This window comes from Microcebus murinus, chromosome 20 (assembly GCF_040939455.1).
Source record: "Microcebus murinus isolate Inina chromosome 20, M.murinus_Inina_mat1.0, whole genome shotgun sequence".
Classification (NCBI taxonomy): Eukaryota; Metazoa; Chordata; class Mammalia; order Primates; family Cheirogaleidae; genus Microcebus; species Microcebus murinus.
The window spans coordinates 15,900-41,747 of NC_134123.1; the positions used below are offsets into that span (position 1 = coordinate 15,900).

The 25,848-nt window shown below is 53.7% G+C and overlaps 4 non-coding genes across 4 annotated transcripts; all 4 read left to right on the forward strand.

Moving 5' to 3' along the window:
- The first annotated feature begins 12,583 nt into the window (after positions 1–12,583).
- Positions 12,584–12,702, forward strand: LOC142862867 (5S ribosomal RNA). Its single transcript, XR_012913843.1, has one exon. It is a non-coding gene; the product is annotated as a 5S ribosomal RNA (ribosomal RNA).
- A 3,467-nt stretch (positions 12,703–16,169) lies between these two features.
- Positions 16,170–16,288, forward strand: LOC142862817 (5S ribosomal RNA). The gene has a single exon (XR_012913838.1). It is a non-coding gene; the product is annotated as a 5S ribosomal RNA (ribosomal RNA).
- A 3,526-nt stretch (positions 16,289–19,814) lies between these two features.
- On the forward strand, positions 19,815–19,933 carry LOC142862828 (5S ribosomal RNA). The gene has a single exon (XR_012913839.1). It is a non-coding gene; the product is annotated as a 5S ribosomal RNA (ribosomal RNA).
- A 3,532-nt stretch (positions 19,934–23,465) lies between these two features.
- Positions 23,466–23,584, forward strand: LOC142862839 (5S ribosomal RNA). The gene has a single exon (XR_012913840.1). It is a non-coding gene; the product is annotated as a 5S ribosomal RNA (ribosomal RNA).
- Positions 23,585–25,848: the final 2,264 nt, after the last annotated feature.

The window sequence follows — 25,848 nt, forward strand, 5'->3', positions numbered from 1 at the left end:
ACAAAAGCCGCTTAGTGGGAATTTACTGTTTGTCAGCCTAACCCTGCTGGCCTCCTTACCATTTGCCAGCCTAACCCAGCTGGCCTCCTTAGGACAGAGTTTTTAGCAAAAAATTAGAGTTCAGTCCTCAGTTCCCCCTGTTGGCCAAAGATCATTCCATGGAATGCATATGTAGGCCAATAACTAGCATGAGGTCCCACGGTGCTAGGAAGGCTCATTCCTAGAGTTGTCTATCTGGTCGCATGGTGTTGTGAAATAGGCGGTGTTATATCTTAGGGGGGGGGACATGACTCCACTTGATTTAATAGCCAATTGTTAAAGGGGGCCAGATAGAGTCAGGCCTCTGGCCTACTCTGAAAAAAACATTTTGAACCAGATCTGTTTTGCGAGCTATCATGATCTGGGCCTTTGATTGATTTTTTTCCTTTTCCTGTATCTGGTATAGCATTTACAGGAAACTTAATAAGAGTCATAGGTAGAATCAGAAGGTAACAAGCAGCCTAACCAGCCAAAAAATCCTTTGCATGCATCATCATATTTTTTTAATCAGACTTACAATGCATTTACCCTCTGTATCAACAGTCAGTTGAACTTTATGGTAAATTTTATTTGAGGATTACAAAACTGATACCAATTCAGAATCTAATAAATTTAATTTTTCCTCTGGACAATTAGTCTCCATAGGTATAACATCCTGAGGAGGGCATAAATTAAACTTGAGAAAAATTTGATCTTTAATATTTTAAAGGCAAAGTTATAAAACTAATTTACCTACAACTTGTAGCAAAATATAAGCATTATTAACAATTAAGCTAAGGAGGAAATTTAGTAATTTATAGTAAGGTGGCTGATAAATTACTCATTATATTTCCTTTTGGATAAATCCATAACTGATAAAAATTATACTTAGTAAGTTCTAATTCTATAGGAAGCAGAGACAGACTTTTATGATTGGGATGGCTATCTGCAGCATGTGGCCTGAAATGACGGAGTATCTTATTTAGTATTCCTTTAGGCTTTTGTGTGTCCCTCCTTCATCTGGAGGGTCTAAACTAATTCCATCCCTCAGAATTGGCCCTTACAATCTGGCACGCCCCCTCTTCCGCGATATTCCCTGGGCTTAGAGGGAGGACATTTGAACAGGGCTTTGGCAGATTCTATGGTTTTAAGGTCCCAGAGATCAGGTAAACTTGCTAATTACTTAAAATTTGTCAGGACTCTGGAAAACAAAATAAAAGAATTAGTAATGTTTTAAATAAAGAGTCTTTATATGAAAATTTAGTTCCGTCTCATGAGGTTCGAATTAGCTATACTCATGGTCATATCAGATTTTTAATTAAAGTCTTGGAACTTCGTTTTCTTTTAGTCCAGTGGTATACATAATCTCCAAAGTTATTAGAAACCAGTATTTAAGTGGATTTGTCAGTCCTTTCCATGGCCTTTACTTGAAGAAGCCAATTTTAGACTTAGCCAGAAAGAATCATTTTCTGAGATGAATCAAAGTAAAATAATAACTTAAAAGATAAAACTTGACCAGCCATGGTTACAGAGTCCAAATTGGTTATTTTGTGACATATAGCAATTTACCTAATAACCATAATCATTACTGATAACACATACCAAGACATGTCAATATTTTACAATACTAGTATATTAATAATATACTTATAAGTACAGCCCAAAGAAAGTTAAACACCATTTTATATTTGACAATGTTCCCTGGATAGTTTTGACACATTAAAATAAATCTAAAGTCTGTCTTAGACTTTTGGTGATCCTAATGTGTAAAAAGCTAGTTTAAGGTCAAAAGGCTGGATTTAGAATTTAAGTTTTGGAAAGGTTGTCAAATATCAAAGGCTTAAAGCATTTGTGCACATATAATCACAAACCACTATAAAATAATTTAACAAAGGGATAGATATCAAATAAATCTAAAGGTGATAAAGTTATATGGATACAAATCTTAACCCTTTTTTAGTTTTTCTAGTTAGTCAAAACCTAATAAAGAGAGCACAGGGATTATCTGACAAAGTATAAAATGTTTTACCAAAGCATAAAATGCCAATTACCAAAATTAAACAAAAATCTTTTGTACTACACTACCTTTTATATTAAAAGGAAAAAAAAACATGTTATAAAATCAAAATGAGTACACATCATGTTATTTCATTAAGAGTAAATTAATATTGACAGAAATCTTTGTTTTAGCCAAAATTTTTTTAATAAATTTTTTATAAACTTCATCCTCACCTGCACGTACCACAAACCATTTACAAAACATACCTTAAAACTTTCGATTTTGTCCTAACATTCCCTTTTTCTAAATAACCATTCATTTTAGGACAAAAATTTCATGCAGGATCCTTTCTTTACATTATTCTTTCTGTTTAACCTTTCTTACCAAAATATATTTCTATATTCATTGTCCCTTTACATCTTTTTCTTACACAAGTGGAATTTTGTATTTTCTTTCTAAATTTATTTTGATTCAGCCCTTATTAGACAAAGTTACACATTTTAATAAGAACATTCTGTTTTATATTCTTTGGTACACCTTATATGTAGAATTACATACAATGACTAGAATTTTTATTTTTAGTAACTTTAAATTTTAGTGAAAATTTTAAAAAGTAGGAAGTCATGAATTGTTTATCCTAAGACACTTGTCATGAAACAAGATTGTAGGTTACTGTAAAATTATAGCCAAATCAATAATTCGAATATATATATATTTTTTAAGTACCAAAATCCTATTTTTTTTTAGAGAAAGGAGACTCAGTGTCTCAAACAAGTATAAGACCTAAATAGACAGACTGCAGTACAAGTTAATAAGGAAGCTGAATCTGTGTCTTTTTTGCAGTTTATTAAAAGATGAATAAAAAATCTTGTTATTCCTATTAATATCATATGACAATCTAGTTTAAAAGAGAAAACCAAATTTCATTGTGTTAGTGTACTAATCATCAAAGTTAATTTTAATAAAATCTTATAAACAAATCAATCTAATTTTAACCTATAAGACTATAAGACTTTTATAAACCTTTTATAACCTTTAACTTTTATATCCACTTAATTTTTAATGATCATTTACATATTGGATAAGTAGTTTCAAAAAACCAATTAAACAAAATAATGGACTTAAACAGAACTCTAGAACAATTGGGCCTGACTTACATTTTATAGGACATTCTACCTCAAAACCACTGAATACACATTCTTCTCATCAACTCATAGGCCATTCTCTAAGATTGACCATATCCTAGGACAAAGCATATCTCAAACAATTTTTTTTTTTTTAAATAGAAATTATACCGTGTCTTTTTTCAGATCACAATGGAGTAAATGTAGAGATCAACCCTAACAAGAACTCTCATTTTTACACAAAATCATGGAAACTAAACAACCTTCTACTAAATGATCACTTCATAAATGAGGAAATCAAGATGGAAATCAAAAGATTTTTTTTTTTTTTTTAACACAAGTTATCAAACACAAGTTGTCAAAACCTGTGGGACACAGCTAAAGCAGTCCTGAGAGGAAAGTTTGTTTCTATAAATGCCTATAAACAAAATTATCTTTTAACAAACTAATACTTATGCTGTATAACATTTTATTTATTTATTTATTATTTTTTTTAAGGCAAGCATGAAAATTAGGTTTATTGAGGAGAGAAAGCTAGGATTATAGGGCAAGAGCAAGATATAGGTTTACAGAGCATGATACATATGCCACAGATGACAACGGGACCCATTGTCACAGCAAAGGGAAGGTATAACAAAGGCGGGGGTGGGGTGGGAAAAGAGAGTTGGTGATGGTCTCAGTCTTCTTCTATAGTCTATAACATTTTATTGAAAGAATTTTTGTACAGAGTTGTTCTTCTTTTATCTAGAAGTTTTAATTACACGTACTAATCATAATGTCAACTCTTAGAAAAACTTAGGAAGTTAAATTAACTTTGAACTATTAGTCACCAATTGTATTAGTATTTCTAAATATAAGGCTATGAAGGTATAAACTTAAACTTATATTTAAGAACTGATGTTCTAGTATTTTACCTTATAAATGACCCATTTCTAAGGGACATATAATGACATTTTATGATTATTTTTTAACTTAACATGACTTTAAGATTTATTTGTATTTATTGCATTTGTATTTACCTAATTCATCTATATTAGCAGCTTACTTAGATCCTAGCTATTAAAAGTTTATGTTACTTTATTAACCATTTTTATACCCTGTAAATTAGATATATATAACAGAACACGGATTAAAATACAAACTCAAATCTTATCAGAAACAATAAGCATTTAAATAAGACTTGTTATTTTAAACAAAATATAACATCACTTCTAAATTTTGTAAACATAGTAGTCATTTTAGAATATCTTGTTTAAAGGTATTTGCTAATTAGATCCTTCCAAAACATCACATCCCCAAACAAAATCTATTGGCATCATAGGGGAATGTCTCTGGCACCCAAAGTTTGGGAGCAAAGGCCACTGTTCTCCTAAAGGCTTGCTGAAAATCTACTGACATTAAAAGTAATAGGATTAATAAGAGAAGGACTTAAAACTTATACATGGACGTTTTTAGAATGAACACAAAGATGCAGGGGAAATTGTCCATTTTTCATGTTTAAAGTATGGACAGCTGTGTAGAAAGATGATTGGACAAAAAGGATATGAGCTAATTCTAACAGGCTTAGTGGCAGAACCAGCAAGGCATTTTATATTTAGATTTTGCTTGGCCTCTTGAGTGTGCATTTTTCCCTTTTGGGTGTAGGACAAAGCCCTTTCTGGCATGGGGTTTTACAGTAAAACAAAGTAAAAACAAAGTAGGTCAGATAATTGCTTTATGGGCATTTTACATGAATAATTTTAGGTTTTATGGCTAGCTTTAGGGAAGAATTGGCACAAGAGGTGAGCAAGGTCAGAAAATTTTGCTTCTGAAGCCTTTATTTTAAGCTAGTTTTTTTTTTTTTTAATCCCATCAACATAAGATCTCCTGGCTGTAGACTGAGGAAAAAAACTTTCAGCACCATTTGTTAGCACCTCAAACAATGATACAAAGTGGTAACATGCTTTTTACATGAGGTTCAAGATTAAGCTGTTAAAAAAAAAAACAAACTATCTAAATGGTCTCAAAACAATGTTTAGTGCATAAACTTGAGCACATTTATAGAGTAAGATTACTTTGAGAGTCTCATGGATTTTAACCATCATTCACTTTTTATCTTAAATTACTATATAAAAATTAATAATTTAGAATTTTTTTTTTAGGCAAAAACTCTATTACAGTAACACAATGTAATCATAACCAGCTAGATTGTAAAGAGTAGGACAAAAATGGACAAGACCAAGGTAAAACTAAAGCTTTCAATTTAAGTTCTTTACAACTTTCAGGACAACTTTGAATTCCTAACAGTACTGTTAAATGAGTTGAACACACCTTGTGCACCTCTCTACAGGCATTGAATGAGTGGAGGTAAACTATTTCTGCAGTTAGGATTAAAAGACCAAAACCAAAATGTTTTTTTTATATACCTTTAACGATTAAATTTGGATTTTTTTTTCCTCTACTTGGTGTTTTATTTATTCTAATTTGTTGACTCAGGTACATTTGCATTTTTACCTTAAAGTTAAACACATAAGTATTTTTGTTGGTAACCCAGATTCAGTTAATATCATTTGACCAAATATTAAATGTACTTAACAAAAATCACCCATTACATTTTTATCAAACCTTTACACCTCAAGAACTTAAAAATGTCCAGTAAAAGCCAGGCAAAAACAAATGTATGCTGACAGTTTGAAAGCATTTTTACTATTACTTTACTAATAACACCTTATTTATTAATAATAACACAGCTTATTTACCAACAGTTACTAAATTCACATGAAGCATTTGGGTTTAATTTATGAGCGCTTCCTTAATTTTAAAACAGTCTGAAACCTATAAGCACAAACATGTGATACATGGACAGACATAAAACATACCCAAACATATACACTCTCTCAGACGCATACATACACACAAAGTTCTGATAAATTTTACCTTAGAATGTTAGCCATGAAATGGTAACACAAACTCACCAGTCTGTAAAAGAAAGCTGGATCTAAATTTCTTTTGATGAGACTGGAACTTGTACACCTGGCAAACTTTAGTTGACCTGATAGGTAACTTAATTAGACCTGTGGATCAAAGTTTTGGGTAAAGCAGTTTCTATGGCAGTTTGATTTTTTTTCTTCAGTGCAAAATGAGTTTTCTATGTTAGCATTTTAGCTAGAACTGGCTGCAAGGTCTCCAGGCAGCCTTTCAATTGTAAATACCACAAACAAAGAGTTATCTTAACATCACTAGAAAAAGTTAGCAGATTTTAGAGTAGCCAGAAAGGAAGAGAGATAGCTTGAGACATTTTAATAGTGGGGGGTCGACCATTTCAGCTCTGAATTTTTCTTGATGTAATTTTGCCCTTTCTTAAAACCTTGTGCACAAGAATTAGCTATAACCAGCTGGAGCTCTAGAAAACCTGGCATGCCTTTGAATCTTTTCGTTTACAAAAATACTTGCAAGTAGAGGTACCACAAACCAACTGGGGTGCCCCCAAAAGAGTCATTTTCCTTGCCCTTCCTCTTTTTTTTTTTTTTTTTTTCTTCAAGGAACCGAACTGTGGTCTAGGGTTTGGTGTCGTGGATCACAGTGTGCTGCTTGTGGGTGGGGCTCCTCAATGTTTCACCATTGAGTCGGTCCCACCCTCTTACGTGTCTCAGTTTCTCTCTCGGGGGTCTAGTACCTCCGAGAGGGCTCAAAACGCTGAGTGATCAGCTCTTATGTGCGTTTCCTGAACGAGCCTTCTTTTAATTAATTTGTTGGGGGGTTCCCTGTGGGGCTACTCGCGCCTTGGGGAATCGCCCCAGGCAACTCCCATTCAGGGCCCTGGTCACCCAGAGCTGCCTTAGGTCTGGGAGGAGTAAGCTGCCCCTTTTCTTCAGAGCTGAGAAACTCAGTCTCTCATCTATCTACAAATAGGACAGTTGGGTTCCTTGCCAAATGCGCAGACAAGCCAATTGAAACTAGTTTTGAGAGGAAAAAAAAGGCAACGGAGAAAGCCCTTTAGAGTGCACCTCCAAACCTAAATTAGGATCCCAAACAACAATTCCTAGGAAAAGAACCAGCTCAGAATAAACCAAGACCATCAACCAAAAGCGGGAGGTCCAGATCTCAGGAGGACTTACCAGTCCCGCTGAAGGAGAAGCTCGGAGTCGGAGGCCTAAAAGGGCCATGCCGGTACCTGGCGCCGAGTCCGCGCTGCTCCTTAGGCGGTCCTGAGTCTTCTCTGAGATCCTGCCGGCTACGCCAAAATTGTCGACGGAAAAAAGCCAAACTCTGTAAAATAATTTTAAAGAGATTTATTCTGAGCCAAATTTGAGGATCATGACCCGGAGCCACTGCCAAGAGGCCTTGGGCAAGTGGACTCGCTGTGGCTGGGTTACAGTTCAGTTTTATACATTTTCAGAGAGGCAGGGGTTACAGGCAAAGTCACAAATCAATACATGAGAGGCATACATTGGTTTGGCCCAAAAAGGTGGGACATCTCGAAGCGGGGGCTTACAGGTTATAGGTGGGTTTAAAGATTCTTTGGCTGGCAATTGGCTGAGAGAGTTAGTCTTTATCTAGAAGACCAGAAAGGATATGTTTACTTTAAGATAAGGGTATGAGCACTCTGGGAGGTCCAGACAGGAGGACACTTTAAATTTACAATAGGCGCCTGCTAGGATGTTTTAAGATGGTTTAAATTTAAGAATAGGCATCTGCTAGGATGCTTGAGTTAAGACAGGGGCTTCTTATCTTTTAGGTGATGTTAATGCCATACCAGAATCAGGTCAGGAAGTAAACCACTGCTTCGTTTGGTTAACAAAAGCCGCTTAGTGGGAATTTACTGTTTGTCAGCCTAACCCTGCTGGCCTCCTTACCATTTGCCAGCCTAACCCAGCTGGCCTCCTTAGGACAGAGTTTTTAGCAAAAAATTAGAGTTCAGTCCTCAGAATCTTTTCGTTTACAAAAATACTTGCAAGTAGAGATGCCACAAACCAACTGGGGTGCCCCAACAGGAGTCATTTTCTTTGCCCTTCCTCACTCTTAAGTGGAAAAAAGGCAACGGAGAAAGCCCTTTAGAATGCACCTCCAAAACTAAATTAGGATCCCAAACAACAATTCCTAGGAAAAGAACCAGCTCAGAATAAACCAAGACCATCAACCAAAAACGGGAGGTCCGGATCTCAGGAGGACTTACCAGTTCCCGCCAAAGGAGAAGCTCGGAGTCGGAGGCCTAAAAGGGCCGTGCCGGTACCTGGCGCCGAGTCCGCGCTGCTCCTTAGGCGGCCCTGAGTCTTCTCTGAGGTCCTGCCGACTACGCCAAAATTGTTAACGGAAAAAAATCCAAACTCTGTAAAATAATTTTAAAGAGATTTATTCTGAGCCAAATTTGAGGACCATGACCCGGAGCCACTGCCAAGAGGCCTTGGGCAAGTGGACTCGCTGTGGCTGGGTTACAGTTTGGTTTTTATACATTTTAGAGACAAGGGTTATGGGTAAAGCCATCAATCAATGTGTGGGAGGTATACATTGGTTTGGCCCAAAAAGGAGGGCCATCTCGAAGCAGGGGGGGCTTACAGGTTATAGGTGGGTTTAAAGATTCTTTAGATTGTAATTGGCTAAAGACACATGCTTTGTCTAAAGAGGTGGAATGTTTTAACATAAACTGTTTACCAGAGGTAAGCCACCATTTGTTGCAAATAGAAGGCCTGCAGGTTTGTCTTGCATACCCTCAGGCCTATTAATGGGTTACAAAGGAAATCTCCAAGAAGGGAGGGGGGCATGATAAGGCCTGTCTGACCTCCCTCCTCCTGGCAGGCAACTTTGCCCTTGAATATTCCTCTGGCCACGAGGGGGTCCATTCAGTCAGCCCGTAGGGGTTGAGGATTTTAGTTCACAAAGCTAAGCAGGGTCGGGCCTGGTTAGTACTTGGATGGGAGACCGCCTGGGAATACCGGGTGCCTTAGGCTTCTTTTTTTTTTTTTTTTTGTTTTGCCTCTTGTTCTGTCCCCTCTCTGGGAGCCAGGCGGCGGCCCGGGGCGGGGGTCACCCCCACCCTCAGCGCCCGCCGCGGTGCCTGGTGCCCCAGCCCGCACCATGGGGCCTCCTCTTGTCCCAGCCGCGACACCGCCGTCACGCGGCAGCATGCGTGGCTTCTGGACTGTCAGGTCTCAGACCAAAGGTCTGCTCTGTGGGAACCGACACGCTGGAGGAAACCTTGAGAGTCTGAGAGGGGAGGGAGTTCCAGAAGAAGGCCAGGATGTCATTTTGAGGGAGTATGTGACCAGAACTCGTCCCGTTGCTTTTGGGGTTCTATGGGCTACACGTAGGAATCTTTGGTGGTGGCACCTGATGTTGGGGGATCCGGAGTCACACCCAGACCTGCTCCACAGGCCTCCTTTTACTTTTCTCTTCGGATTCATTATGTTTAAAAAGTGTCTCTTATCTCTATGATTGCATTTTCTTTTCTCTCTCTTTTCAAGCAGATGATGGGAGTCCAAGTATTAAGGTGACATGTGTTGCCCGTGCCCCCCTCCCCCCTGTGTTCTTATTCATTAACCTCTGATGTTGTTCCAGCGTATTGTGGGGGTACCAATGTTAAGGTCGGGTACGTTGCCCTCTCCCAGCCTCCCCCCTCGGGTCAGAGCCTCAAGTGCGCCCATCCCCCAGTCGGTGCGCACCCACCCCATTCCTAATGGAGGTGTATGCCCATCCCCTCCCCCCACCCGCCCGACACCCACCCGATGAAGGTGATTCCTCTGTGTCCACTTAGGTGTCCATCGGTTCGTACCCATTTGCTGGTGAGCGCGAGCACGTGGTGCTCGTGTGTCCATTCTTGGGCTACCTGGCTTACTGGAACGGGTTCCAGCTCTGGCCAGGAGAACCACGAGAGGTGCCCTCTCACCGCTGCTCCTCCTAGCTGAATAGCACTCCGTGGTGTCCACGCGCCACATTTCATTTACGCACTCGTGGGTCGATGGGCACTCGGGTCGCTTCCAGGTCTTTGCGATTGTGACTTGTGCCCTGACTCTAACCCTAACCCTTACCCAGCCCGTCTCCTCCTCGGCCCCTGCCTGACTGACTCCTTCCCGCCCGGCCTGTCACCTGTCACCGTCCTCTGCCCCTGCCTGACACGCTCCTCCCCGCCCGGGCCGTCACCGTCCTCGGCCACTGCCTGACGGGGCTCCTCCGTCGCCTGGGCCTTCCAAGGGCTTGGTGTGGACGCTGGTTCCAGGACGCCCTCCCAGGAACCCGGTAGCAGGGCGGCCGCAGCGTCTCGCGCCACCCAACCGTCCGCCGGCCGGCGGCCGTCGCTAAGTGGCCTGCGGGGGACGTGCCCCCACTGTGGGGCGGGCGCCCAGCCTGGTGTCTTCTCTGAGGCCCCGTGGCTGCTTTTCCCCCCCGCAAGGGGAGAGCCGCGGAGGTGGGGACCGCCTCCTCGTGGGGACGTACACCCAGCTCTCCACGTCGGATTCCGGGGCTCTCTGTCCTGCCAGAAGGCCCAGCTGGCCTGCGGGTCCTTAGAGTGGCAAAAACATCCGAAAACTGAGATTGAGGGTCCGGTGGTTGTCTGCACTTTTGTGCTGGGCACCCCAGGGAGGCCCGGGGGCTGGCTGGACAACGTGGTCTGCTGGGCAGGGGGGGGGTTTGGAGGAGCAACTGATGCCCTTTGCACTTTGGGTAGCAAGTGTCTGAGGTGTCTCTGAGCCCTGCGCCATGTCGGGGTGGGGTGGGGGGGTGGGAGGTCGGGGGGGGGGGTGGAGGAGCAGGAGGAGGAGGAGGAGGAGGTGGGAAGGGCCGTGGCCTGCAGTCGTGTTCCCGGGGTGGCTTCTTCCACAGGCTGCTTGGCCTGGGCTCCCTGCACCTGGGCCTTTGGAGGACTGGCCCTGTGCTTGCCAACGCTTCCCCTGCAGGGACCCAGAGCTGGGAGGTTGCATCTCTCAGCCCTGGGTCGGGCAGAGCCCCAGCGGGCCATGCCCACAACCTCTCTCAGCACGGGTCCCCCAGAAGGCTCCTTTGGGACCAGGATTCTCTTGCGGGTGACTCTTTAAGGTCTGGCCCCTGGATGGAGGGGCACCAGGAGTAGAGGAGCAGGAAGGGGAAGGGGGTGGCCATGCGAGGGGACACTTTCAGGCCAAGTCCCAGCTTCAGCCTGATCCTCCTGGGAACCCCGGGGTGTACGTCACACCTCCTGGTTGTCCCGCTCTGAGACAAGGGCTCTGAGACAAGGAGCCGGGCTTCGCATTCCCCCAGCAGCCAGTCGTGGGCTGAGGACACCTGGGGCGTTGGGAACTCCCTGGCTTCTCCTTGGCTTAACATCTGGAGCTGCTTGTGAATCGTGCCGCCACACACACCCGAGTGCAGGTGTCTTCTGCACAGACTGCGGGCCTCGCTCTTCTGAATGCCGCTAGCTCGCCACCCACCCACGGGTGAACCTGGTCAGGGTACTTTCTCTCGGGGGCAGACTCTGATCCTGGCGGGCTCCCGGTGTTTCTGTTTGCTCGTTTCTTTCTTCCATTTCGGGAAAGGCTTCCTTACTGGGTGTGGAAATCTCCTATGCCTTTCCTCGCCTATTCTGTCAGCTTTAAAATTCTCTTTCAGTTGCCACCCTCACAGATGGATTAGGAAACTCTTTCCGGTGCACTCATTAGTGAAATGACCTCAATGAAGCTGGAATCCAATATCTAATCGCCGATTTTTAGCGAGTCCACACGCCAGGGTGGTCGGGGTCCAATGCAGCCCCGGCCAGGCCCAGGCCCCTTGGACTGGGCCACAGGAGGACACAGAGGAGGGTCCCGGCCCCCACGGTCGCGTTGCCGGCAGTTCTCCAAGGGCTTGGGCGTTTTCCAGAGGTAGGAGATGGAGGGGACTGATTTCTTCAGCGCCCCACAAACCACGCCACCCCACCCATGGGACACATCCCTAGAGAGAGAGAGAGACGCCCCATACACTCGCTCCCCTCCCCCATGCGCTGTGCCCCAGCCCGGGCCCGGGGGAATAGGCGGCAGCCCACCCACAGGGTGGGGGGCCCAGCTGAAAGGGGTTGTCGGGGAGGGCGGCCCCTGCCTGGGGTCAAAGGGCGGGCGACCCGCGCGTGCGCAATCGGCGGCGGCGGCGGCGGCGGCGGCCACGAGCTGGGGGTGGGCCAGGCGAGGAGAGGAAGGGGGCTGGAAGGTCTCCACCTTGGCGAGTCCAGCCGTGGAGGCGCATCTTGTGTGAGTGTGAGTGAGTGAGTGTGAGTGTGTGTGTGTGTGTGTGTGTGTGTGTATAGAGAGACAGCCCCCCACCCCGGCCCGCCGCTCCCTGCCCGCCCCGCCCCGCCTGTCACCCCCGTCCCTTGGAGCCCGCCGGACCCGGCCGGTGAACTCAACAGGCCCGGCCCGGTGCGGGTCAGCGCCGGCGCGGGGCCTGGGGCGGGGGGAGGAGGCGGCGGGGAAGCGCAGAGAGGCTCGGCTTCTTGAGCGGGGCAGGGGCGCCCTCCGCCGTCTAGGGCCACACCACCCTGAACGCGCCCGATCTCGTCTGGTCTCGGAAGCTAAGCAGGGTCGGGCCTGGTTAGTACTTGGATGGGAGACCGCCTGGGAATACCGGGTGCCGTAGGCTTCTTCTTTTTTTTTTTTTTGTTTTGCCTCTTGTTCTGTCCCCTTTCTGGGAGCGAGTCGGCGGCCCGGGGTGGGGGTCACCCCCACCCTCAGCGCCCGCCGCGGTGCCTGGCGCCCCAGCCCGCACCGTGGGGCCTCCTCTTGTCCCAAGCCGCGACACCGCCGTCACGCGGCAGCATGCGTGGCTTCTGGACTGTCAGGTCTCAGACCAAAGGTCTGCTCTGTGGGAACCGACACGCTGGAGGAAACCTTGAGAGTCTGAGAGGGGAGGGAGTTCCAGAAGAAGGCCAGGATGTCATTTTGAGGGAGTATGTGACCAGAACTCGTCCCGTTGCTTTTGGGGTTCTATGGGCTACACGTAGGAATCTTTGGTGGTGGCACCTGATGTTGGGGGATCCGGAGTCACACCCAGACCTGCTCCACAGGCCTCCTTTTACTTTTCTCTTCGGATTCATTATGTTTAAAAAGTGTCTCTTATCTCTATGATTGCATTTTCTTTTCTCTCTCTTTTCAAGCAGATGATGGGAGTCCAAGTATTAAGGTGACATGTGTTGCCCGTGCCCCCCTCCCCCCTGTGTTCTTATTCATTTACCTCTGATGTTGTTCCAGCGTATTGTGGGGTTACCAATGTTAAGGTCGGGTACGTTGCCCTCTCCCAGCCTCCCCCCTCGGGTCAGAGCCTCAAGTGCGCCCATCCCCCAGTCGGTGCGCACCCACCCCGTTCCTAATGGAGGTGTATGCCCATCCCCTCCCCCCACCCGCCCGACACCCACCCGATGAAGGTGATTCCTCTGTGTCCACTTAGGTGTCCATCGGTTCGTACCCATTTGCTGGTGAGCGCGAGCACGTGGTGCTCGTGTGTCCATTCTTGGGCTACCTGGCTTACTGGAACGGGTTCCAGCTCTGGCCAGGAGAACCACGAGAGGTGCCCTCTCACCGCTGCTCCTCCTAGCTGAATAGCACTCCGTGGTGTCCACGCGCCACATTGCATTTACGCACTCGTGGGTCCATGGGCACTCGGGTCGCTTCCAGGTCTTTGCGATTGTGACTTGTGCCCTGACTCTAACCCTAACCCTTACCCAGCCCGTCTCCTCCTCGGCCCCTGCCTGACTGACTCCTTCCCGCCCGGCCTGTCACCTGTCACCGTCCTCGGCCCCTGCCTGACGGGGCTCCTCCGTCGCCTGGGCCTTCCAAGGGCTTGGTGTGGACGCTGGTTCCAGGACGCCCTCCCAGGAACCCGGTAGCAGGGCGGCCGCAGCGTCTCGCGCCACCCAACCGTCCGCCGGCCGGCGGCCGTCGCTAAGTGGCCTGCGGGGGACGTGCCCCCACTGTGGGGCGGGCGCCCAGCCTGGTGTCTTCTCTGAGGCCCCGTGGCTGCTTTTCCCCCCCGCAAGGGGAGAGCCGCGGAGGTGGGGACCGCCTCCTCGTGGGGACGTACACCCAGCTCTCCACGTCGGATTCCGGGGCTCTCTGTCCTGCCAGAAGGCCCAGCTGGCCTGCGGGTCCTTAGAGTGGCAAAAACATCCGAAAACTGAGATTGAGGGTCCGGTGGTTGTCTGCACTTTTGTGCTGGGCACCCCAGGGAGGCCCGGGGGCTGGCTGGACAACGCGGTCTGCTGGGCAGGGGGGGGGGTTTTGGAGGAGCAACTGATGCCCTTTGCACTTTGGGTAGCAAGTGTCTGAGGTGTCTCTGAGCCCTGCGCCATGTCGGGGGGTGGGGTGGGGGGGTGGGAGGTCGGGGGGGGGTGGAGGAGCAGGAGGAGGAGGAGGAGGAGGTGGGAAGGGCCGTGGCCTGCAGTCGTGTTCCCGGGGTGGCTTCTTCCACAGGCTGCTTGGCCTGGGCTCCCTGCACCTGGGCCTTTGGAGGACTGGCCCTGTGCTTGCCAACGCTTCCCCTGCAGGGACCCAGAGCTGGGAGGTTGCATCTCTCAGCCCTGGGTCGGGCAGAGCCCCAGCGGGCCATGCCCACAACCTCTCTCAGCACGGGTCCCCCAGAAGGCTCCTTTGGGACCAGGATTCTCTTGCGGGTGACTCTTTAAGGTCTGGCCCCTGGATGGAGGGGCACCAGGAGTAGAGGAGCAGGAAGGGGAAGGGGGTGGCCATGCGAGGGGACACTTTCAGGCCAAGTCCCAGCTTCAGCCTGATCCTCCTGGGAACCCCGGGGTGTACGTCACACCTCCTGGTTGTCCCGCTCTGAGACAAGGGCTCTGAGACAAGGAGCCGGGCTTCGCATTCCCCCAGCAGCCAGTCGTGGGCTGAGGACACCTGGGGCGTTGGGAACTCCCTGGCTTCTCCTTGGCTTAACATCTGGAGCTGCTTGTGAATCGTGCCGCCACACACACCCGAGTGCAGGTGTCTTCTGCACAGACTGCGGGCCTCGCTCTTCTGAATGCCGCTAGCTCGCCACCCACCCACGGGTGAACCTGGTCAGGGTACTTTCTCTCGGGGGCAGACTCTCATCCTGGCGGGCTACCGGTGTTTCTGTTTGCTCGTTTCTTTCTTCCATTTCGGGAAAGGCTTCCTTACTGGGTGTGGAAATCTCCTATGCCTTTCCTCGCCTATTCTGTCAGCTTTAAAATTCTCTTTCAGTTGCCACCCTCACAGATGGATTAGGAAACTCTTTCCGGTGCACTCATTAGTGAAATGACCTCAATGAAGCTGGAATCCAATATCTAATCGCCGATTTTTAGCGAGTCCACACGCCAGGGTGGTCGGGGTCCAATGCAGCCCCGGCCAGGCCCAGGCCCCTTGGACTGGGCCACAGGAGGACACAGAGGAGGGTCCCGGCCCCCACGGTCGCGTTGCCGGCAGTTCTCCAAGGGCTTGGGCGTTTTCCAGAGGTAGGAGATGGAGGGGACTGATTTCTTCAGCGCCCCACAAACCACGCCACCCCACCCATGGGACACATCCCTAGAGAGAGAGAGAGACGCCCCATACACTCGCTCCCCTCCCCCATGCGCTGTGCCCCAGCCCGGGCCCGGGGGAATAGGCGGCAGCCCACCCACAGGGTGGGGGGCGCAGCTGAAAGGGGTTGTCTGGGAGGGCGGCCCCTGCCTGGGGTCAAAGGGCGGGCGACCCGCGCGTGCGCAATCGGCGGCGGCGGCGGCGGCGGCGGCCACGAGCTGGGGGTGGGCCAGGCGAGGAGAGGAAGGGGGCTGGAAGGTCTCCACCTTGGCGAGTCCAGCCGTGGAGGCGCATCTTGTGTGAGTGTGAGTGAGTGAGTGTGAGTGTGTGTGTGTGTGTGTGTGTGTATAGAGAGACAGCCCCCCACCCCGGCCCGCCGCTCCCTGCCCGCCCCGCCCCGCCTGTCACCCCCGTCCCTCGGAGCCCGCCAGACCCGGCCGGTGAACTCAACAGGCCCGGCCCGGTGCGGGTCAGCGCCGGCGCGGGGCCTGGGGCGGGGGGAGGAGGCGGCGGGGAAGCGCAGAGAGGCTCGGCTTCTTGAGCGGGGCAGGGGCGCCCTCCGCCGTCTAGGGCCACACCACCCTGAACGCGCCCGATCTCGTCTGGTCTCAGAAGCTAAGCAGGGTCGGGCCTGGTTAGTACTTGGATGGGAGACCGCCTGGGAATACCGGGTGCCGTAGGCTTCTTCTTTTTTTTTTTTTTGTTTTGCCTCTTGTTCTGTCCCCTTTCTGGGAGCGAGTCGGCGGCCCGGGGTGGGGGTCACCCCCACCCTCAGCGCCCGCCGCGGTGCCTGGCGCCCCAGCCCGCACCGTGGGGCCTCCTCTTGTCCCAAGCCGCGACACCGCCGTCACGCGGCAGCATGCGTGGCTTCTGGACTGTCAGGTCTCAGACCAAAGGTCTGCTCTGTGGGAACCGACACGCTGGAGGAAACCTTGAGAGTCTGAGAGGGGAGGGAGTTCCAGAAGAAGGCCAGGATGTCATTTTGAGGGAGTATGTGACCAGAACTCGTCCCGTTGCTTTTGGGGTTCTATGGGCTACACGTAGGAATCTTTGGTGGTGGCACCTGATGTTGGGGGATCCGGAGTCACACCCAGACCTGCTCCACAGGCCTCCTTTTACTTTTCTCTTCGGATTCATTATGTTTAAAAAGTGTCTCTTATCTCTATGATTGCATTTTCTTTTCTCTCTCTTTTCAAGCAGATGATGGGAGTCCAAGTATTAAGGTGACATATGTTGCCCGTGCCCCCCTCCCCCCTGTGTTCTTATTCATTAACCTCTGATGTTGTTCCAGCGTATTGTGGGGGTACCAATGTTAAGGTCGGGTACGTTGCCCTCTCCCAGCCTCCCCCCTCGGGTCAGAGCCTCAAGTGCGCCCATCCCCCAGTCGGTGCGCACCCACCCCATTCCTAATGGAGGTGTATGCCCATCCCCTCCCCCACCCGCCCGACACCCACCCGATGAAGGTGATTCCTCTGTGTCCACTTAGGTGTCCATCGGTTCGTACCCATTTGCTGGTGAGCGCGAGCACGTGGTGCTCGTGTGTCCATTCTTGGGCTACCTGGCTTACTGGAACGGGTTCCAGCTCTGGCCAGGAGAACCACGAGAGGTGCCCTCTCACCGCTGCTCCTCCTAGCTGAATAGCACTCCGTGGTGTCCACGCGCCACATTTCATTTACGCACTCGTGGGTCGATGGGCACTCGGGTCGCTTCCAGGTCTTTGCGATTGTGACTTGTGCCCTGACTCTAACCCTAACCCTTACCCAGCCCGTCTCCTCCTCGGCCCCTGCCTGACTGACTCCTTCCCGCCCGGCCTGTCACCTGTCACCGTCCTCTGCCCCTGCCTGACACGCTCCTCCCCGCCCGGGCCGTCACCGTCCTCGGCCCCTGCCTGACGGGGCTCCTCCGTCGCCTGGGCCTTCCAAGGGCTTGGTGTGGACGCTGGTTCCAGGACGCCCTCCCAGGAACCCGGTAGCAGGGCGGCCGCAGCGTCTCGCGCCACCCAACCGTCCGCCGGCCGGCGGCCGGCGCTAAGTGGCCTGCGGGGGACGTGCCCCCACTGTGGGGCGGGCGCCCAGCCTGGTGTCTTCTCTGAGGCCCCGTGGCTGCTTTTCCCCCCCGCAAGGGGAGAGCCGCGGAGGTGGGGACCGCCTCCTCGTGGGGACGTACACCCAGCTCTCCACGTCGGATTCCGGGGCTCTCTGTCCTGCCAGAAGGCCCAGCTGGCCTGCGGGTCCTTAGAGTGGCAAAAACATCCGAAAACTGAGATTGAGGGTCCGGTGGTTGTCTGCACTTTTGTGCTGGGCACCCCAGGGAGGCCCGGGGGCTGGCTGGACAACGCGGTCTGCTGGGCAGGGGGGGGGTTTGGAGGAGCAACTGATGCCCTTTGCACTTTGGGTAGCAAGTGTCTGAGGTGTCTCTGAGCCCTGCGCCATGTCGGGGGGTGGGGTGGGGGGGTGGGAGGTCGGGGGGGGTGGAGGAGCAGGAGGAGGAGGAGGAGGAGGTGGGAAGGGCCGTGGCCTGCAGTCGTGTTCCCGGGGTGGCTTCTTCCACAGGCTGCTTGGCCTGGGCTCCCTGCACCTGGGCCTTTGGAGGACTGGCCCTGTGCTTGCCAACGCTTCCCCTGCAGGGACCCAGAGCTGGGAGGTTGCATCTCTCAGCCCTGGGTCGGGCAGAGCCCCAGCGGGCCATGCCCACAACCTCTCTCAGCACGGGTCCCCCAGAAGGCTCCTTTGGGACCAGGATTCTCTTGCGGGTGACTCTTTAAGGTCTGGCCCCTGGATGGAGGGGCACCAGGAGTAGAGGAGCAGGAAGGGGAAGGGGGTGGCCATGCGAGGGGACACTTTCAGGCCAAGTCCCAGCTTCAGCCTGATCCTCCTGGGAACCCCGGGGTGTACGTCACACCTCCTGGTTGTCCCGCTCTGAGACAAGGGCTCTGAGACAAGGAGCCGGGCTTCGCATTCCCCCAGCAGCCAGTCGTGGGCTGAGGACACCTGGGGCGTTGGGAACTCCCTGGCTTCTCCTTGGCTTAACATCTGGAGCTGCTTGTGAATCGTGCCGCCACACACACCCGAGTGCAGGTGTCTTCTGCACAGACTGCGGGCCTCGCTCTTCTGAATGCCGCTAGCTCGCCACCCACCCACGGGTGAACCTGGTCAGGGTACTTTCTCTCGGGGGCAGACTCTGATCCTGGCGGGCTACCGGTGTTTCTGTTTGCTCGTTTCTTTCTTCCATTTCGGGAAAGGCTTCCTTACTGGGTGTGGAAATCTCCTATGCCTTTCCTCGCCTATTCTGTCAGCTTTAAAATTCTCTTTCAGTTGCCACCCTCACAGATGGATTAGGAAACTCTTTCCGGTGCACTCATTAGTGAAATGACCTCAATGAAGCTGGAATCCAATATCTAATCGCCGATTTTTAGCGAGTCCACACGCCAGGGTGGTCGGGGTCCAATGCAGCCCCGGCCAGGCCCAGGCCCCTTGGACTGGGCCACAGGAGGACACAGAGGAGGGTCCCGGCCCCCACGGTCGCGTTGCCGGCAGTTCTCCAAGGGCTTGGGCGTTTTCCAGAGGTAGGAGATGGAGGGGACTGATTTCTTCAGCGCCCCACAAACCACGCCACCCCACCCATGGGACACATCCCTAGAGAGAGAGAGAGACGCCCCATACACTCGCTCCCCTCCCCCATGCGCTGTGCCCCAGCCCGGGCCCGGGGGAATAGGCGGCAGCCCACCCACAGGGTGGGGGGCACAGCTGAAAGGGGTTGTCGGGGATGGCGGCCCCTGCCTGGGGTCAAAGGGCGGGCGACCCGCGCGTGCGCAATCGGCGGCGGCGGCGGCGGCGGCGGCGGCGGCGGCGGCCACGAGCTGGGGGTGGGCCAGGCGAGGAGAGGAAGGGGGCTGGAAGGTCTCCACCTTGGCGAGTCCAGCCGTGGAGGCGCATCTTGTGTGAGTGTGAGTGAGTGAGTGTGAGTGTGTGTGTGTGTGTGTGTGTGTGTGTATAGAGAGACAGCCCCCCACCCCGGCCCGCCGCTCCCTGCCCGCCCCGCCCCGCCTGTCACCCCCGTCCCTCGGAGCCCGCCAGACCCGGCCGGTGAACTCAACAGGCCCGGCCCGGTGCGGGTCAGCGCCGGCGCGGGGCCTGGGGCGGGGGGAGGAGGCGGCGGGGAAGCGCAGAGAGGCTCGGCTTCTTGAGCGGGGCAGGGGCGCCCTCCGCCGTCTAGGGCCACACCACCCTGAACGCGCCCGATCTCGTCTGGTCTCAGAAGCTAAGCAGGGTCGGGCCTGGTTAGTACTTGGATGGGAGACCGCCTGGGAATACCGGGTGCCGTAGGCTTCTTCTTTTTTTTTTTTTTGTTTTGCCTCTTGTTCTGTCCCCTTTCTGGGAGCGAGTCGGCGGCCCGGGGTGGGGGTCACCCCCACCCTCAGCGCCCGCCGCGGTGCCTGGCGCCCCAGCCCGCACCGTGGGGCCTCCTCTTGTCCCAAGCCGCGACACCGCCGTCACGCGGCAGCATGCGTGGCTTCTGGACTGTCAGGTCTCAGACCAAAGGTCTGCTCTGTGGGAACCGACACGCTGGAGGAAACCTTGAGAGTCTGAGAGGGGAGGGAGTTCCAGAAGAAGGCCAGGATGTCATTTTGAGGGAGTATGTGACCAGAACTCGTCCCGTTGCTTTTGGGGTTCTATGGGCTACACGTAGGAATCTTTGGTGGTGGCACCTGATGTTGGGGGATCCGGAGTCACACCCAGACCTGCTCCACAGGCCTCCTTTTACTTTTCTCTTCGGATTCATTATGTTTAAAAAGTGTCTCTTATCTCTATGATTGCATTTTCTTTTCTCTCTCTTTTCAAGCAGATGATGGGAGTCCAAGTATTAAGGTGACATGTGTTGCCCGTGCCCCCCTCCCCCCTGTGTTCTTATTCATTTACCTCTGATGTTGTTCCAGCGTATTGTGGGGTTACCAATGTTAAGGTCGGGTACGTTGCCCTCTCCCAGCCTCCCCCCTCGGGTCAGAGCCTCAAGTGCGCCCATCCCCCAGTCGGTGCGCACCCACCCCGTTCCTAATGGAGGTGTATGCCCATCCCCTCCCCCCACCCGCCCGACACCCACCCGATGAAGGTGATTCCTCTGTGTCCACTTAGGTGTCCATCGGTTCGTACCCATTTGCTGGTGAGCGCGAGCACGTGGTGCTCGTGTGTCCATTCTTGGGCTACCTGGCTTACTGGAACGGGTTCCAGCTCTGGCCAGGAGAACCACGAGAGGTGCCCTCTCACCGCTGCTCCTCCTAGCTGAATAGCACTCCGTGGTGTCCACGCGCCACATTTCATTTACGCACTCGTGGGTCGATGGGCACTCGGGTCGCTTCCAGGTCTTTGCGATTGTGACTTGTGCCCTGACTCTAACCCTAACCCTTACCCAGCCCGTCTCCTCCTCGGCCCCTGCCTGACTGACTCCTTCCCGCCCGGCCTGTCACCTGTCACCGTCCTCTGCCCCTGCCTGACACGCTCCTCCCCGCCCGGGCCGTCACCGTCCTCGGCCCCTGCCTGACGGGGCTCCTCCGTCGCCTGGGCCTTCCAAGGGCTTGGTGTGGACGCTGGTTCCAGGACGCCCTCCCAGGAACCCGGTAGCAGGGCGGCCGCAGCGTCTCGCGCCACCCAACCGTCCGCCGGCCGGCGGCCGGCGCTAAGTGGCCTGCGGGGGACGTGCCCCCACTGTGGGGCGGGCGCCCAACCTGGTGTCTTCTCTGAGGCCCCGTGGCTGCTTTTCCCCCCCGCAAGGGGAGAGCCGCGGAGGTGGGGACCGCCTCCTCGTGGGGACGTACACCCAGCTCTCCACGTCGGATTCCGGGGCTCTCTGTCCTGCCAGAAGGCCCAGCTGGCCTGCGGGTCCTTAGAGTGGCAAAAACATCCGAAAACTGAGATTGAGGGTCCGGTGGTTGTCTGCACTTTTGTGCTGGGCACCCCAGGGAGGCCCGGGGGCTGGCTGGACAACGCGGTCTGCTGGGCACGGGGGGGGGTTTGGAGGAGCAACTGATGCCCTTTGCACTTTGGGTAGCAAGTGTCTGAGGTGTCTCTGAGCCCTGCGCCATGTCGGGGGGTGGGGTGGGGGGGTGGGAGGTCGGGGGGTGTGGAGGAGCAGGAGGAGGAGGAGGAGGAGGTGGGAAGGGCCGTGGCCTGCAGTCGTGTTCCCGGGGTGGCTTCTTCCACAGGCTGCTTGGCCTGGGCTCCCTGCACCTGGGCCTTTGGAGGACTGGCCCTGTGCTTGCCAACGCTTCCCCTGCAGGGACCCAGAGCTGGGAGGTTGCATCTCTCAGCCCTGGGTCGGGCAGAGCCCCAGCGGGCCATGCCCACAACCTCTCTCAGCACGGGTCCCCCAGAAGGCTCCTTTGGGACCAGGATTCTCTTGCGGGTGACTCTTTAAGGTCTGGCCCCTGGATGGAGGGGCACCAGGAGTAGAGGAGCAGGAAGGGGAAGGGGGTGGCCATGCGAGGGGACACTTTCAGGCCAAGTCCCAGCTTCAGCCTGATCCTCCTGGGAACCCCGGGGTGTACGTCACACCTCCTGGTTGTCCCGCTCTGAGACAAGGGCTCTGAGACAAGGAGCCGGGCTTCGCATTCCCCCAGCAGCCAGTCGTGGGCTGAGGACACCTGGGGCGTTGGGAACTCCCTGGCTTCTCCTTGGCTTAACATCTGGAGCTGCTTGTGAATCGTGCCGCCACACACACCCGGGTGCAGGTGTCTTCTGCACAGACTGCGGGCCTCGCTCTTCTGAATGCCGCTAGCTCGCCACCCACCCACGGGTGAACCTGGTCAGGGTACTTTCTCTCGGGGGCAGACTCTGATCCTGGCGGGCTACCGGTGTTTCTGTTTGCTCGTTTCTTTCTTCCATTTCGGGAAAGGCTTCCTTACTGGGTGTGGAAATCTCCTATGCCTTTCCTCGCCTATTCTGTCAGCTTTAAAATTCTCTTTCAGTTGCCACCCTCACAGATGGATTAGGAAACTCTTTCCGGTGCACTCATTAGTGAAATGACCTCAATGAAGCTGGAATCCAATATCTAATCGCCGATTTTTAGCGAGTCCACACGCCAGGGTGGTCGGGGTCTAATGCAGCCCCGGCCAGGCCCAGGCCCCTTGGACTGGGCCACAGGAGGACCCAGAGGAGGTTCCCGGCCCCCACGGTCGCGTTGCCGGCAGTTCTCCAAGGGCTTGGGCGTTTTCCAGAGGTAGGAGATGGAGGGGACTGATTTCTTCAGCGCCCCACAAACCACGCCACCCCACCCATGGGACACATCCCTAGAGAGAGAGAGAGACGCCCCATACACTCGCTCCCCTCCCCCATGCGCTGTGCCCCAGCCCGGGCCCGGGGGAATAGGCGGCAGCCCACCCACAGGGTGGGGGGCGCAGCTGAAAGGGGTTGTGGGGATGGCGGGCCCTGCCAGGGGTCAAAGGGCGGGCGACCCGCGCGTGCGCAATCGGCGGCGGCGGCGGCGGCGGCGGCGGCGGCGGCGGCGGCGGCGGCCACGAGCTGGGGGTGGGCCAGGCGAGGAGAGGAAGGGGGCTGGAAGGTCTCCACCTTGGCGAGTCCAGCCGTGGAGGCGCATCTTGTGTGAGTGTGAGTGTGAGTGTGTGTGTGTGTGTGTGTGTGTGTGTGTGTATAGAGAGACAGCCCCCCACCCCGGCCCGCCGCTCCCTGCCCGCCCCGCCCCGCCTGTCACCCCCGTCCCTCGGAGCCCGCCAGACCCGGCCGGTGAACTCAACAGGCCCGGCCCGGTGCGGGTCAGCGCCGGCGCGGGGCCTGGGGCGGGGGGAGGAGGCGGCGGGGAAGCGCAGAGAGGCTCGGCTTCTTGAGCGGGGCAGGGGCGCCCTCCGCCGTCTAGGGCCACACCACCCTGAACGCGCCCGATCTCGTCTGGTCTCAGAAGCTAAGCAGGGTCGGGCCTGGTTAGTACTTGGATGGGAGACCGCCTGGGAATACCGGGTGCCGTAGGCTTCTTCTTTTTTTTTTTTTTGTTTTGCCTCTTGTTCTGTCCCCTTTCTGGGAGCGAGTCGGCGGCCCGGGGTGGGGGTCACCCCCACCCTCAGCGCCCGCCGCGGTGCCTGGCGCCCCAGCCCGCACCGTGGGGCCTCCTCTTGTCCCAAGCCGCGACACCGCCGTCACGCGGCAGCATGCGTGGCTTCTGGACTGTCAGGTCTCAGACCAAAGGTCTGCTCTGTGGGAACCGACACGCTGGAGGAAACCTTGAGAGTCTGAGAGGGGAGGGAGTTCCAGAAGAAGGCCAGGATGTCATTTTGAGGGAGTATGTGACCAGAACTCGTCCCGTTGCTTTTGGGGTTCTATGGGCTACACGTAGGAATCTTTGGTGGTGGCACCTGATGTTGGGGGATCCGGAGTCACACCCAGACCTGCTCCACAGGCCTCCTTTTACTTTTCTCTTCGGATTCATTATGTTTAAAAAGTGTCTCTTATCTCTATGATTGCATTTTCTTTTCTCTCTCTTTTCAAGCAGATGATGGGAGTCCAAGTATTAAGGTGACATATGTTGCCCGTGCCCCCCTCCCCCCTGTGTTCTTATTCATTAACCTCTGATGTTGTTCCAGCGTATTGTGGGGGTACCAATGTTAAGGTCGGGTACGTTGCCCTCTCCCAGCCTCCCCCCTCGGGTCAGAGCCTCAAGTGCGCCCATCCCCCAGTCGGTGCGCACCCACCCCATTCCTAATGGAGGTGTATGCCCATCCCCTCCCCCACCCGCCCGACACCCACCCGATGAAGGTGATTCCTCTGTGTCCACTTAGGTGTCCATCGGTTCGTACCCATTTGCTGGTGAGCGCGAGCACGTGGTGCTCGTGTGTCCATTCTTGGGCTACCTGGCTTACTGGAACGGGTTCCAGCTCTGGCCAGGAGAACCACGAGAGGTGCCCTCTCACCGCTGCTCCTCCTAGCTGAATAGCACTCCGTGGTGTCCACGCGCCACATTTCATTTACGCACTCGTGGGTCGATGGGCACTCGGGTCGCTTCCAGGTCTTTGCGATTGTGACTTGTGCCCTGACTCTAACCCTAACCCTTACCCAGCCCGTCTCCTCCTCGGCCCCTGCCTGACTGACTCCTTCCCGCCCGGCCTGTCACCTGTCACCGTCCTCTGCCCCTGCCTGACACGCTCCTCCCCGCCCGGGCCGTCACCGTCCTCGGCCCCTGCCTGACGGGGCTCCTCCGTCGCCTGGGCCTTCCAAGGGCTTGGTGTGGACGCTGGTTCCAGGACGCCCTCCCAGGAACCCGGTAGCAGGGCGGCCGCAGCGTCTCGCGCCACCCAACCGTCCGCCGGCCGGCGGCCGGCGCTAAGTGGCCTGCGGGGGACGTGCCCCCACTGTGGGGCGGGCGCCCAGCCTGGTGTCTTCTCTGAGGCCCCGTGGCTGCTTTTCCCCCCCGCAAGGGGAGAGCCGCGGAGGTGGGGACCGCCTCCTCGTGGGGACGTACACCCAGCTCTCCACGTCGGATTCCGGGGCTCTCTGTCCTGCCAGAAGGCCCAGCTGGCCTGCGGGTCCTTAGAGTGGCAAAAACATCCGAAAACTGAGATTGAGGGTCCGGTGGTTGTCTGCACTTTTGTGCTGGGCACCCCAGGGAGGCCCGGGGGCTGGCTGGACAACGCGGTCTGCTGGGCAGGGGGGGGGTTTGGAGGAGCAACTGATGCCCTTTGCACTTTGGGTAGCAAGTGTCTGAGGTGTCTCTGAGCCCTGCGCCATGTCGGGGGGTGGGGTGGGGGGGTGGGAGGTCGGGGGGGGTGGAGGAGCAGGAGGAGGAGGAGGAGGAGGTGGGAAGGGCCGTGGCCTGCAGTCGTGTTCCCGGGGTGGCTTCTTCCACAGGCTGCTTGGCCTGGGCTCCCTGCACCTGGGCCTTTGGAGGACTGGCCCTGTGCTTGCCAACGCTTCCCCTGCAGGGACCCAGAGCTGGGAGGTTGCATCTCTCAGCCCTGGGTCGGGCAGAGCCCCAGCGGGCCATGCCCACAACCTCTCTCAGCACGGGTCCCCCAGAAGGCTCCTTTGGGACCAGGATTCTCTTGCGGGTGACTCTTTAAGGTCTGGCCCCTGGATGGAGGGGCACCAGGAGTAGAGGAGCAGGAAGGGGAAGGGGGTGGCCATGCGAGGGGACACTTTCAGGCCAAGTCCCAGCTTCAGCCTGATCCTCCTGGGAACCCCGGGGTGTACGTCACACCTCCTGGTTGTCCCGCTCTGAGACAAGGGCTCTGAGACAAGGAGCC